Genomic DNA, 15,724 nt, shown 5'->3' with positions numbered 1-15,724 from the left:
GAATTCATACAACCCAAAAGGAGTGATAAAGGCAGACCTCTCTTGTGCTTCTGGGGTCATAAATTCAGTCGCTAAATTTAGCTTTCTGTAATCTACATAGAACCTAGTGGTTTTGCCCTTTTTGGGGACTAGTACTACTGGGGAGGCCCAGGGGCTGTGGGACCTGCAAATCACTCCCAGCTCTAGCATCTCCTCTATCTCCCTTTTTATGTCAGCACTGACCTGCAAGGACACCCTGCACGCTGTTTGTCTGAGGGGATGGTGATTCCCAGTATCTACATGATGGGTGACTAAGTGTGTCCTGCCAGGCTTCCCTGTGAACACGCTATAGTAAGGCCTAAGCACCTCAGACAGCTGATGCCGCTGATCCCCAGTTAAGTGGGCACTAATCTGGGCAGCTTCTAGGGTGTTGTTTTTTCTAGTGGGTGCCAGTAAATCAACAAGGGGGTCAATCTCATGCTCTTCTCCAGGAAATCTACACACAGTTAACACGGTGGGTTCTCTGTCATAATAGGCTTTTATCATATTTACATGATAGATTTTTTGCCTTTTACTCTCCTCATCCAGAGACACCACATAGTTCACATCATTCATTCTCTTTAGGATAGTGAACGGACCCTCCCAGGCAGCCTGTAGTTTGTTCTGTCTCATGGATATTAAAACAAGCACTTTCTGTCTCACATCATACACTCTTTCTCTGGCATTCCGGTCATACCACTGCTTCTGCTTAGACTGGGCAGCCTTTAGGTTTTCCTGTACCTCCCCCACTAGGCTATGTATTCTGTCCCTGAACCTTATTACATAGTCTACTACCGAGGTCTCTTGAGCACCCAATTTCCCTTCCCACTCCTCCCTGATCCGATCAAGGGGGCCACACACTCTGCATCCATATAGAAGTTCAAAGGGGGAGAAACCAGTGGATTCCGGGGGCACCTCTCTATAAGCAAATAGGAGGTGCGGCAGGTAACGCTCCCAGTCCTTCCCCTGTGACTCCACAAAAGTTTTGAGCATCTGCTTCAGGGTCCCATTAAACCTTTCACACAAGCCATTGGTCTGGGGGTGGTATGGGCTAGTCACTAGGTGTTCTACCTGCATTTTTTTACATAGACTCTGCATCAAGCCAGACATAAATTGCGTGCCCTGATCAGTTAGCATTTTCTTAGGGAAACCTACCCTTGCAAAGATACCCAATAAAGCATCAGTCACTTTATCAGCCCTGATAGATCACAGGGCCACCTCCTCGGGGTAGCGGGTCGCATAATCCACTACCGTCAGAATGAATCTTTCCCTGAACTGCTTGGGATAGCTAGGGACCCTACTATATCCACAGCCACCCTCTCAAAGGGCTCAGTCACTATGGGAAGGGGAATTAAAGGGGCACGACCCACCTCTCTAGGTTTCCCCACTTTCTGACATGCAGGAGAGGAGCGACAATAATTAGCAACATCAGTACCCATCCCCGGCCAATAAAAGTGATGGGACAACCAAGTTTTGGTTCTCTGTACCCCTAGATGTCCTGCCATAGGAATTTCATGGGCCACTCCCAACAGTAGGTACCACTAACTGTCTCTCAGCTAGCCAGGGATCCTGTCCCTCCACTGGAATGGACTCCCGGTACAACTCTTTATCAGAGTCAGCAGGCAGCTGCCTAGCTAGGTCCCTGATCTTCTCTAGTGTGGGATCAGTCCCCTGGGCCTGCTGAAAATCCTGACTCTGACCAATTATTAGTTGCTGAGCTTTGTGAGGGCCCCCACCTTCCTTATCAGTGTTCTCCCCTTGGTCCTCGGGCTGAAGCACCCCCTGCTCCCTAAGCTGGGCAGACTGCTGTCGGGTCACCACTGATACAGAGGGGCCCTCCCCCTCTGACACTACTTCCACACATTTCAGGTACTGAGGGATGATTGGTTCACACACCAACAGACTGTCATTATCATTCAGCTCTCTCTTTCTCTGTTAGTGCATCCTTCCACATGTTCACAGGGCACTACAGACATGTCAGGTTCAGGTAAAGGCTGTGTCACACACACACCTTGCCCCCCTCCCCTTCAGCACATATCTGGGCATAGTTACACATGGCCTTTTGTACATTTGGGCCCCTATCTTGTTTACCTAGGTCACAGGCATCATGATCAGGTATATACTGTGACAATAATCTACCCAAATCAGTACCAAGCAATACATTTGTAGGAATATTATCTGAGACTCCCACATCTCTTAAACTTCTTCCTGCTCCCCAATCTAGATATACTCGTGCCATAGGCACTGCAGGCTGTTCTCCTCCAATCCCTTTCACTGCTAGAGTCTTTCCAGGGATAATGTCCTCCAAGCTAACTAGCTCTGGACGGACAATAGTCACTTCTGCACCCGTGTCCCGAAGCCCCAATGTTACCTTATCTCCAACAGTCACAGGTTGTAAGTTCTCATTGGTACTTTCCTCTGGCTGGGTTACAAAAAAAACAGAAGATGATAATCCTGAGGAGCGGCCTCCTCCTGCTGATGCTGAAGGTTTCTTCCTCTCTGGGCAATTAGTGCTGATGTTGTGACCCATTTTTTGACAAACAAAACACTTGCAGGTATCTCCCTGCCCAGATGCAGCACCCGCCCCTCCTTTCCCAGAGGGAGCAGACACACTAGACAAAGGCACAGCAGGTTTTGTGAAGGGGGATTGTGCAGCAGCTCCTTTCCAGGTGGATCCCCCCTTAGGAAAGGATTTTCTCCCATTCCCTGGTGACCTGTTGGCTGTGTAAAAATCAGCCATCTCACCAGCTTCCAATGATGTTATGGGTTTACGGCCCAAAACCCATTCTTGAACTTCTGCTGGGCACAGCTGCATAAATTGTTCCTTCACTATCAGATCGTCCAGCTCCTCCATAGTGGCAACTTTTAATCCTCTGACCCACTGTTTAAAGGCTGTCATCAAGTTCCCAACAGCTGCAATATAGCTCTCGTACAAACCTTTCTGCAGAGCACAGAATTTCTTCCTGTACACCTCAGGAGTAAGATTATACCTCCTCTGCAGTGCAGCTTTAATGGAATCATAGTCCTGATCAAACTCTGGGGGTAGTTCAGCAAAAGCCTCCAGTGCAGGAACTTTCAGGCCAGGGGTAAGGTACTTGGCCCACTGCTCCCTTGGCAGTTGGAACTGTCTGCAAACTTTCTCAAGTCTATACAGGAATACATCCACATCGCCATCTTTCTCCAGAGTGGGAAAATTCTCTGCACGCCCTCTGGGAGCAGGTGGGTCTCTAGGTTCACTAACAACAGATGAGACCATCCCTCTCTCCAACCATGCAAGCTGTAGCTGATACTCTCTCTCAGCCTGTCATTCAGCTGCTTCCATAACCGCCTGTCTCTCAGCCACAGCAGCCTGTCTCTCATAAAATTTTGTAATCAGTTCCATGCGCAAACTTGCATCCGCTGAGCCCATATGTTTCAGAACAGTTTGTAAATAACAGTCCAATGGATCCCCAGATCCTGATGAATCACTGCCCACAGCTGCAGACACCTCTCCTGATGCTTCAACTGGTGTGGCCTGACTGTTATCATATTCAATAAGAAGTTGTATTAGTCCATCTTTGTTCTTTCCATGTGTTGGAATATCACGCTCCTGGCATAAGAGTGCCAGTGTCTCTTTAGTTTGCTGCTCGTGTGACTCCATAGCAAAAATAAAATAGAAAAGAAAAACAGAGAATAGGGAAGGGGACTGTTTGCAATTTGTGACTATATAATGCACTGAGTTTTAGCCTTTGGAAATTGTGAGAGTCACAATTTCTTTTTAATACTAGGATTTTCACACTAGCAAATCCATAAGCACTAAAATTTAATAAAAAAATGATCTACACCGCTGCCCACCAATTTGTGATGAACTAAGGTTATCCAACCCTGCGCCAGTCACTTATTTGGCATAGAAAGGGTTATCAGGCCCCTTCTACTCTCACTAATATGTCACAATCTAGCCACACCAGACCAGCTTGTGATTTAGTTCAGTGGGTGCAAGGGTTAACAACACTCTCCAGTCTGTACTAGATGTAAAAGAAATGCCCACAAACTCCCCTTTAATGCCACCCACACTAAACTAACTACAATATCTCAGCTGCCACCACTTAAAATTTATTAAAGGGAAAATCCTAAGGAAAAACCCAGACTTACACATTAACTCTCTAAGTACAATTTAGAAGAAAATAACCTAAATTATACCATTCTAATATTCCAGTCTCTTTCAGTAACGTGGTTCAATTATTAGACAAAGGCCAAACTTAATAAAAGGATTATTTATTATGCCAAAAATATTATGCACAATGCATTATTAATAAAAAGTTGTTACAAATAAAATTACACATTAGCAAACAGTTTTTCAAAATAAAAAGAAGAAAATTAGAAACCTTACACAGTACTAGTCTTTGGAATCTGTTACCAGACAGATGGCATGAATCAATTGGGTCCTTACTCTGTGTTGTCAGAGCCTCCCTTGTAAGAATGACAATCTTATAGTTGAAAAATAAGATTCTTATACCTATTTTCCATAGATCAGGTTGCCTGACCACACCATCCAGGGCGGGCCAAGAAACCCCATTTATGATGCTCCTGGCACTTCAAAGAAACACAAAACCCAGGACACCAGTTCTTCTTGAAAAACAAATAACTGTCTTTTAGCTCACAAACTGAACAGAATTAACCCCTTCTTAGATAAGTCCTGAGATATTCGTGACACCCTTTTATAGGCAATGCCCATACAAATGCCCCTTTCAGGGCAATGGTTAGCTTAGGGTTTTTTTAGATAGTTTTTTTTTATTTTGTGGGTTTGGGGGTGGGGGTTTGTAATGTTAGTGGGACTTTGTATTTTTTTCATGTAAAAGAGCTGTTTAACTTAGGCAATGCCATAGAAAAGGCCCTTTTAATGGCTATTGGTAGTTTATTGTAGATTAGGTTTAAATGGGTATTAAAATAGGAATAATTTTTATTATTTTTGATAATTTGTTATTTTGTGTAATGTATTTTTTTTTTATTTTGGGTGGGTTTTTATTTGTTGATTATGGCTTGGGCAATTCATAAAAATGCTGAATGCCCTTTTAAGGGCAGGAAAAAGAGCTAAATGCCCTTTTAAGGGCAATGCCCATACAAATGCCCTTTTCAGGGCAATGTGTAGATTAGGTTTTACTTTAGTTTTATTTTGTGAGTTTGTGGGGTGCGGGTTTGTTAGGGGTGTTTGTTTTGTTTTGTAGAAAAAGAGCTGTTAACTTTAGGGCAATGCCCTACAAAAGGACCTTTTAAGGGACCATAAATGGCCCTTTTAAGGGACCATAAAAGGCCCTTTTAAGGGCCCTTGGTAGTTTATTCTAGATTAGGCTTTTTTATTTTGGGGTGTTATTTTTTTTTAAAGGTTTTTAGAATAGGAATAATTTTCATTGTTTTAGATCATTTCAATTGTTATTTTGTGTAATGGAAGGTTTTTTTATTTTTTAGTCATTTTAGTTTAGTGTTTGTTATTTTTTTGGTAGGTTTTTTTATTTTTGTAATGTTAGGTTTTAGTATAAGGCAGCTTAGGTTTTATTTCACAGGTATGCTTGTATTTATTTTAACTCGGTAGTTAGTAAATAATTGTAACTTTAATTTAGCTCTATTTTAATTATGTTAAAGTTAGGGGGTGTTAGGGTTACGTTAGGGTTAGGTTTAGGGGTTACTAGTTTAAATTAGTTTATTGCGATGTGGGGGGCTTTCAGTTTTAGGGGTTAATAGGTTTATTATAGTGGCGGCGGAATTAGGGGTTAATAACTTAAGTTTAGTGGGGGCGATGTGGGGGAGCGCCAGAATAGGGGTTAACCATTTTTAATACTGGCGGCGATGTCAGGAGTGGCAGATTAGGGGTTAATAAATTTAATATAGTATTTGCGATGTGAGTGGGCCTCGGTTTAGGGGTTTATAGGTAGTTTATGGGTGTTTAGTGTACTTTGTGACAGTTTAGTTATGAGTTTTATGTAACAGTTTTGTTGCATAAACCTCATAACTACTGCTTTTAGATTGCGAAACAGATCTTGTCGGCATAGTCTGTAACGCAAGCTTTTTAGCCTCCCCGTAAAACTCGTAATGGCTGCGCTATGGAAGTCCCATGAAAAAACATAATTTTTACTAGTGCGGTATTGACGTTGCGTTACAGGCTAAAAGGCTTGTTGTACAGCTATACCGACAAGACTTGTAAAGGCTGCAGTGCTGTTTTAACGCTGAAATTACAATTTTTTCAGCATTAAAGGGACATTAAACCCCAAATTTTCTTTCATAATTCAGATAGAGAATACAATTTTAAACAACAATCAAATTTACTTAGATTATCTAATTTGCTTTATTCTTTAGATATCCTTTGTTAAATAAATAGCAATGCACATGGGTGAGCCAATCACACGAGGCAAATATGTGCAGCCACCAATAAGAAGCTACTGAGCCTATCTAGATATGCTTTTCAGGAAGGAATATCAAGAGAATGAAGCAAATTGGATAACAGAAGTAAACTAGAAAGTTGTTTAAAATCGTTTTCTCTATCTGAATCATGAAAGACATTTTTTTGGTTTAATGTCCCTTTAAAACACAAACTAATCTAGGTGTTTGTGAGCTTGTTTAGAGCCTGTAGCAGCATGAAATCAAACACACAAAGTAATAATCAGCAATAATGAAAGTTTTTAAATTAAGTTATTTTCTATTTGCTACTTATGTTTTTTATGTTTGGAACAAGCTTGCAAAAATATCTGTGACTAGTGGATTTTTTAATGTTTAGTCAATCAGAGTGTAGGAAATCCAGATATTCCAGAATAGTCAGTTTTATAAAAAGTATTCAGTACAGCTTGAAAAAAACAAAGTCAGCCAAACATACTGTAGGGCTCCACTGTTACCCTGTGTTTTCCCTTAAGCAGTTCACATAAAAACTAAATATAGAAAAGGGAAATAATTGCCAATTTATATTCAAAGTATATACTGTCTGAAAGGCATTGAATAATTATGGTAAATAATCCCTTTCACTCAGCCCTGCATGTGCCTACATTTAAATAGGGCAGTGCATATGTTTTCTGCCATGCTGTTAGTACATTAACAAACTCTTTAGAGAATATAAATGAAGATGCTTTAACTGATACACATCTACAAAATACTCTAAATACAGACACATAGACCCGGATTACAAGTTGTTTGGTAAACCTGTTGTGTAGATACTGCACAAATTGGGGTCATACCGATATTTCCTTTGTGCCGCCATTACAAGTCACCATAAAACTTTCTTTTGTTGTGCGATATGGTGCGTTAAGCCACATATCACACAAAATCTAAGTTCCAATTTGGCATGTTCTTGCACATATTTCCCCATAGGGATCAATGAAGAAAAAATGTAGGAAAAAAACTTAACACCTGCGATTGCAAAATCGATACCGCATTTTCTCATTCCCTATTGAAGCCTATGGAGAAAATAAAGTTTTACAAAAACCAACATCCTAACATAAACCCCAAGTCTTATAACCCCTAAACCGCCGTCCCCCCACATCGCAACACTAAATAAATGTATTAAGCCCTAAACTGCCATCCCCCACATCGCCAACACTAAATAAACTTATTAAGCCCTAAACCGCCATCCCCCCACATGGCCAACACTAAATAAACTGATTAACCTCTATACCGCCGACCCCCCACATGGATACAACTAAAACAAACCTATTAACCCCTAAACCGCCATCCCCCTACATCACTACTACTAGAATAAACCTATTAACCCCTAAACTGCCATCTCTCCCACATCGGGACTACCTAAATTAAACTATTAACCCCTAAACCTAACTTTAAACTAAAGTTACAATATACTAACTACCTTAAAATAAATAAAAACATACCTGTGGAAAACAAAAACCTTAGCTTAAACTATGCAAAAACCTAACATTACAGAAACATTTAGGACTACTTAAATTAAACTATTAACCCCTAAACCTAACATCCCCTAACTTTAAACTAAAGTTACAATATACTAACTACCTTAAAATAAATAAAAACTTACCTGTTAAAAAAAAGAAAATTACACAAAAAAATCTAACATTTCAGAAAAAAACAAACCTAACATTACAAAAAAAAAATAGCTAACATTATAAAAAATAAAAAAAACCTAACATTATAGAAAATAACAAATAAAATCATCCACCTGGATAAAGACTTTTCGCCGCCTTGAAAAAGATGGATCACCGGACTTCAGTAATGGTGAGTACCTATTTTGGTGTTAGTGTTATTTTGTTGGGGTGTTTTTTTTTAGATTAGGGCAATTTTATTTTTATGGTCAGTAAAAGATTAGGGGCAAATTACACGTAAAATGACTGTACAAACATTTGATAACAGTGTACTGAGAGGAAGGATGAATTTGTAAATAGGGATGGGCAAATGTTTTACAACATTCGAAAAATGATACAAATTTTAACACATTTGGTCGTTTGTTTCGAATGTTTGCAAAACATTCTAACATTTGTCTAATGTAATAGTATTTCTAATGCTTTCTTTAAATTTAATATTTGATTCATTTTTTTCTAATAATTTGATTCTAATTATGCAATATTAAAATAAATAAATTGAATCTATATATTTGTAATATTATTTTTTAATGTAATATTCACATTATGCAATATTTGAAATAGAAACATTCTAATTGATATATTTGTATCTATTATGTATCAATTTACGAAATTCCCTACCACATGAACTATTGAACTTAAAGGGACAGTCTATTCAAAATTAAACTTGCATGATTCAGATAGGGCATGTAATTTTAAACAACTTTCCAATTTACTTCTATTATCTAATTTGCTTAATTCTTTAGATATCCATAAGAAGAAATAGCAATGCACATGTGTGAGCCAATCACACAAGGCCTCTAGGTGCAGCAACCAATCAGCAGCTACTGAGCATATCTAGATATGCTTTTCAGCAAGTGATATCAAGAGAATGAAGCAAATTAGATAATAGAAGTAAATTAGAAAGTTGTTTAAAATGACATGCTCTTTCTAAATCACGAAAGAAAAAAATTGCCTTTCAGATCCCTTTAATAGTATTTGTTAAATCAAATGTTACATTCTAAATTTCGAATGTGGATATGTGATCTAATCATGATCATTAAAAAACTAAAGTAACATTCAATTACAACATTTTAATGGATTTTCATTCTTATCAATATTTGATTTTCCAAAAGAAATGTCCATAGTACTATTAGTTCTACCAAATGAATTACACTTTCCACACATTCGCCTATTGACTGTAAGGATGGGATAGATAGCACCTGTGCTCCCCAAATTGAATATCACCTATTCCCATGGAGCAGAGATAGGCTGCAAGTAAAACATAACTTTTATTAAAATCAATTAAAACATTGAAAAATAAGAACAAAAAATGGCTCTGTGAGGATTATCCAAAAAACAATATATGTATTTGTAAACATATATTTTACTATGTAAATATATATTTAATTGCTTTCTAGGTCATGTTAAGACTATATTGTCTTAAAGCTATTTTTATTGCATTATTGCTTTTATATTGTTATTTATTTCTGCAATGGGGTTAGACACATAAGTCAGCTCTATAGAAGCAATGCACTACTGGGATCTAACTGAACATGTCTGTTTAGCCAATGACAAGGGACATATGTGTGCAACCACCAATTACCAGCTAGCAACCAGTAGTGTTTTGGTGCTCCTGAGTCTACCTATTTATGTTTATCAATAACGATAACAAAGTACTTTTGATAATAAAAGTAAATTGAAAATTCTCTTAAAATTGCATGCTCTGTCTGCATACGAAAGCTTATTTTGACTTTAAGGTTAAAAAGCAAGTAGAAAACAACAACAACAACAAAACAACTCACTAAACGGATCATGCTCAACAAACTAACATATTTTTTAAAAAATTTGGCAGGAAAATAGTTTTATTTATTTATATTTTTCAGCTACATGTTAAAGGGTTGAAACAAATGCAGAGATTGTATAAACTGGGACAATAAATCAAACAAATAAACAATCAAGGAAAAGAAAATATAAGCAAACAGCTTTCAGCTGAAATAGAAATGAGACCAATACAAAATGAACAGTTTGAAATATATTTATTTTGTTGACAGAAATGAAATCTCTAGGCACAGTATTAGGTATTATAGAGAACACAGAGGCAATAGGTTAGTGTGCACTGTTCTGTACAAAAATACAGTCTAAATAAATTACATTGCTAGCTATAAGATTTGACTTTACTTACCAGTCAGTTCATTGCATGTTTAATATTATACAGTCACATGCTATTCCATATATATCAAATTAATTTCAAACACATAAGTCTCTCTATTTATTTCTTTTTCATTTTTATATTGTACTTAGAAAAGTTAAACATAGTTGTGCAAGAAATTGAAGCAGGATGCTTTATGTTGGCACATAAAAATGTTATGCCATAGAATTATAAATAACCACTGTAGCCCTGCTGACATTAATATGAGATTTGGGTGTATAAAAATAAATTACAAACAAGTACAGTTTAAAAGGTAAAGTTTGTCATAAATCAAAATAAAAATGAATGTATATGTGTGATAAATGATATTGTTTCATGAAAAGATAGACATAACATACAGCTAATGATAATACATTAGACAGAACTGTGTACCAGCCCTTTTTTGCATACAAACCTAAGCTTCCACTTTATACAGCAATAGAGATTTATTTAAAACAGTATATTCTATTTTAGCAGTAGCAGAATAGCTATTATGTATCTTTATAATGCTAATTGCTTTACTCACTCTAGAATGTGTTAATGGTTTAGAAGCTAAGCAAATTAATCAGTTCTATATATACAAAAAGACATTATGTTAAATAACAAAATGAAAAGCATCTACATGTATTAAGAAATAATTTTACCAATAATTGACATGTTGATAGGCTTATAATCGAATTCAGGTATTGGAAGCCTAATAGAAAATGGCTCAGAAGCTATTTACACTGATTATAATTTTAGCTGTGATGAAACATAAATAACTGAATGCATCCAATCAAAAATAAATAAAAAAAAATAGAAAAAAAGCTGCAAAAAATGAACAGGGGCAGTGCATTTCTAGTCACTTGGTGTATGTTATTGGACTTGTTTGCATGCTATCAGGATCTTATCTAAAATAACTCAAGATTAAGAGTGTTTATGAAAGTACATTTTTCATTTTAAAACATTATAAAATCTAACTGTTAATATTATTGATATTGTTTTAGTTAAAGCCAAAAGTTTATTTCTAAAATGATTGGAAAACATATATTTATCTATATATAGTTAGCTAGGCTTAAAATAATGTATATTAATTATCCCTCCTTAATCATTGTTTGTCTTCTAAAACTTTTAACATTCAAAAACACATTCTTAGAATCTTGGTATAGACCTTGCTGTTCCTGAACATGGTCCATTATTCCATATTATTTTTTTTTCTTTAGCTATGACTGCTGTTTCCTCTGTGACAAATTTAAATAAACTTGCATTAACAATTTCTTTCCACTTATAAAACTTTGCCGAACAATGCGGTTTACTTTTTACTTTTACTATAAAATGATAAATGGTATTTTTAAAGTGCTTTTTCATATATTGTTAGTATTGTGCTAACACAATGGAATTCCATCAGCATTTTTCATTCATCTGAGGTATTTGTCTCTTGTAATTTGCTCCCCCTGCTGAGAGGCTGGACTATTTCCTTAAACTTTAGTATGAATTCTAAAATATGAAAACTATAACTCTGTCTTTACAATAACAACATAACTTACACTGATTAAATACAGACGTTTACATTAAATTTGGTTTTATCTGGCTGATCAGGCAACTAACGAAAGATTATAGTTAGGGACAAGTAGTTTATATTTTAGTGGAAAGGAAAACTATTTTGTATGGGAAAAGTTCTTCTGCTGTTGTTTATACAAACTATAGAACTAGACAGGAAACACTTGTGTGATTAGTGAAAATACTATAGTTCCCCATTTCAGTTGTTGACTGAGATCTGCCTTATATGCAGGAAAATAATAGTGTTATCTAAAAAAATAATTCATTAAAAAAACAAACTATTTTTTGTAACTAATACGTGGTAAAGTTGACATGAGGAGCTTACTTGCCTGTGCTTTTTCACTCTATGGGGCCCATTTATCAAATGTCTGTCGGACCTGATCCGACAATGCGGATCAGGTCCGACAGACATAGCTGAATGCGGAGAGCAATACACTCTCTCTATTCAGAATTGCACCAACGGCTCATAAGAGCTGCTGGTGCAATGCCACCCCCTGCAGACTCGCGGACAATCAGCCGCCAGCAAGGGGGTGTCAATCAACCCGATCGGGTTGTATTGTGGCGATTCCTGTCCGCTTGCTCAGAGCAGGCGGACAGGGTTATGGAGCAGCGGTCTTTAGACTGCTGCTTCATAACTGGTGTTTCTGGCGAGTCTGAAGACTCGCCAGCAATACGCGCCTTCAAGCTTCATACGGAGCTTGATATATAGGCCCCTATATATATATGCTCCTTTATTGTATATAGAAGACTATAATAAAATATATCCTAATGTACAAACATGTTCTGTGCTTACACATTATTTGAACACACTTTGTTGAAGTCTGTAAAAATACAAATTATATGTATACTTTTAATTATTGTTAACTATAATTTATAGACTGTATGGGCCTATAGATCTGTATCTAAAATGAAAACACACAATATTACCCCTGTATACTTCCCTTGAAGAGACCCAATGCCTTATTTGTTTATGTGGATACTGATCTGAGCTAGTAGTAACTAATGTTTTACTGGTGTAGTATGGCTACATTAATTTTATAACAGATACTGTACTATGCATTTTATTGATTCTATAACATATTATAGGATTTTGATGCTATGTCTACTTATGGGGACATCACTTTATATGACTAGCACCATGTTTTGTTTGTACTACACAAACTATAATAATTTAAATATTTCTCTACAATCTATGGATTAGTAGATATAAAAATACTTCATGATTCCTGTAAATGTCAATATAATTACAATTGCTACTTAATTCCTTGCTAATTTTATACTAACCAACTGCAGATGTTCTATTTCTATCCCCCTATCTTTTAACAATGTAGAACACATTTTAAAAAAGGTGTTTCTCATATAGTTTTAATGGATCATTACATCCAATAACACATTAAACACTGTTAGACAGCTGTCACATTGTAAAAAAAAGAACACAAACACATGCACAAAATCTTATTAATACAACAAATGTTGAAATATATATGGGGGCTATAAAAAATGTAGTTGTCTGAAAAATTCTAAACATTATTGATATTTCACAGGAGATAGCTTGGCAAGACAAGTAATAGACGTGGGCTCCATTTAAGTATTGATGTTTCAAAAGTTTCTGGACCAGTAGATCCAGAAACACATTATGGGCTAGAGTACGAGTGGTGCGCAAACTATTGCGCGCAAGCAAAAAGCGGTATATATTTTGTCTCTTTGTGCGTCTAATGTAGTGCACGTATTACAAGTTGAAAGTAAATGTGTTTACTTAAGTGCGATTGAATTTAACGTGCGACAGGATAGTGTGACTTCAGAACTCTGGTTAACTGTGATGCTCAAAAAAGTTGCACAAAACACATCAAAAATACATTTAAAAGAACAGTTACAATCATAACACTGTCTGATAAAAATTATATATAAAAAATATGCATTCAAGTTATAAGGGTTCAAATACATGAGGTCTCAGGTGTTAGGGAAAAAAAAGGATTGCAAAGGGCTTTAACATAAAGATACATACATATAACTGTCAACAGTTGTGTATATGTTTATATGTGTACATATGTATTTATGTATTTATATATGTATTTACAGCCATATATACACAAATACATATGTATACACACACATATAAATATATACATTATATGTATGTATATATATATATATATATATATATATGTGTGTGTGTGTGTGTGTGTGTGTGTGCATTGGAGCCCTTTGCAGTCAAGTAGCTGAAAACATTTATAAACATTTGTATGCAATATTTATATTTAATAAAGTGTTTAACTGTATTTAATGTAATTATTTCACATTCCAATGTTCTTCACAAAAGGGAATATGTTCTAAATAGCTATAACTAGTTATTCATATATATATATATATATATATATATATATCTTTATATATTTATATATATATATATAAAACCTAAAAACCATCATATATATATATATATATAACCTAAAAACCATCACATATATATATATATATATATATATATATATATATATATATATATATATATATATATATATATATACAGTATATATATATATAAATATGTATTTATGGATAGAACATATTCTTCTATGTGAAGAACATAGGAATGTGAAATATTCATATTCCATGTTGTGTTAGCGCACTTGAAAAAACAAGATTGAGTTTATTTGCGGGTAAGGGTGTTAGTTTTTTTCTTCTACTTTTCACACTCCATTGAATTCTATGGGGGAATATGTTAATGCAGTCACGATTTTTTAAGTTTGACTTTTTGCGAGCGTCAGGTTAGCACTTGTGCAAAAAAATTTTTTACTTTAAACTTGTAATACATGCGCTACTCAGTGCACACAAAAAGCTTCCATCTAGCAAAGTTAATGTGTGAGTGCAAAGTACCGCTCCACTCATAATCTAGCCCTTAATAGGTAAAATGTCTAATTTTTAATATCATATTTAATTAATAAAGCTATTTTATTGATGGTCTAAAATTACTACACAGAAAAAAACATATATATATATATATATATGTGTGTGTGTCAATATGGTTTAATATATGTATGTATTTTTAATTAACCTTACCTTATTATTTTTTTTTTATATAAATACAAATGGTATGAACATTTATTGTGAGAAAAAAAAACATTTTCTAAAAAAAGCCATGTATTATAAGTATAAATGCCAAAAATAGAAACATTTTGTTAAATAGATCATGAATAAAAAGTAAAAGTAATAGTTGGCAAAATGTTGCTCTATTATTGTAGTTGTGGTCAGAGTTTAGTGAATTGTGATCTAGCTGTTTGTGACAGTACTAAGCTACTTCTGAGTAGTGAGAATCATATGTTGTAATGTGTATGTGCCAAATCAGGCCTTACTCTGGGAAGGTACTGAATAGAAACGCTTGTGATCTACTGGTTAGTATATGTACCTATCACAGTTTCCCGTTTTGGACATTGCTGCCTTAGAAGACAAATCTATAATATTTTTAATATAAAATTGGTCAAGATAAGAAATATTATTTAAGTGATCAATAAAATGTACTAAGGCACCTCTCCAGCTTCATTAGCATTTCTAGCTTCTCTTAATTACAACAGTTTCTACAGTATTCTATGCAGATGATTTATTAAAATATAGAATTGTGAGTAGTAATGAATTTGCTTCACAGAATAACATATGAAATTATTAAATCAGAGGGTATATTGACACTGGAGAAAATTCTGTTTCCATGTCATTAGAAGATATTCCATTCTTTTTAAGAGTACTTTATCTTGTAATTTACATATTGTATAGGCCTAGTACAAAGTTACTATGTAGTCATCTACCTATCCTCCTCCAATTGCTTTCTTTTTCCTTTCTAGTCATTTATATAATGCAATATAATGTGATCACCACTAAATAGCATCTAAGCAAAGTGTGGACATGTAGTTTTGCAAGCATACTAATTAGTACA

The 15,724-nt window shown here is 35.4% G+C and overlaps 1 pseudogene; it reads right to left on the bottom strand.

The window, feature by feature from the left end:
- Positions 1-2,137: 2,137 nt before the first annotated feature.
- Positions 2,138-3,430, bottom strand: LOC128651913 (uncharacterized; annotated as a pseudogene).
- Positions 3,431-15,724: the final 12,294 nt, after the last annotated feature.

This window comes from Bombina bombina, chromosome 3, assembly GCF_027579735.1.
Source record: "Bombina bombina isolate aBomBom1 chromosome 3, aBomBom1.pri, whole genome shotgun sequence".
Taxonomy (NCBI): domain Eukaryota; kingdom Metazoa; phylum Chordata; class Amphibia; order Anura; family Bombinatoridae; genus Bombina; species Bombina bombina.
Note: the sequence above shows the minus strand (reverse complement) of the source record. Positions and strands in the feature narration are given on the sequence as shown.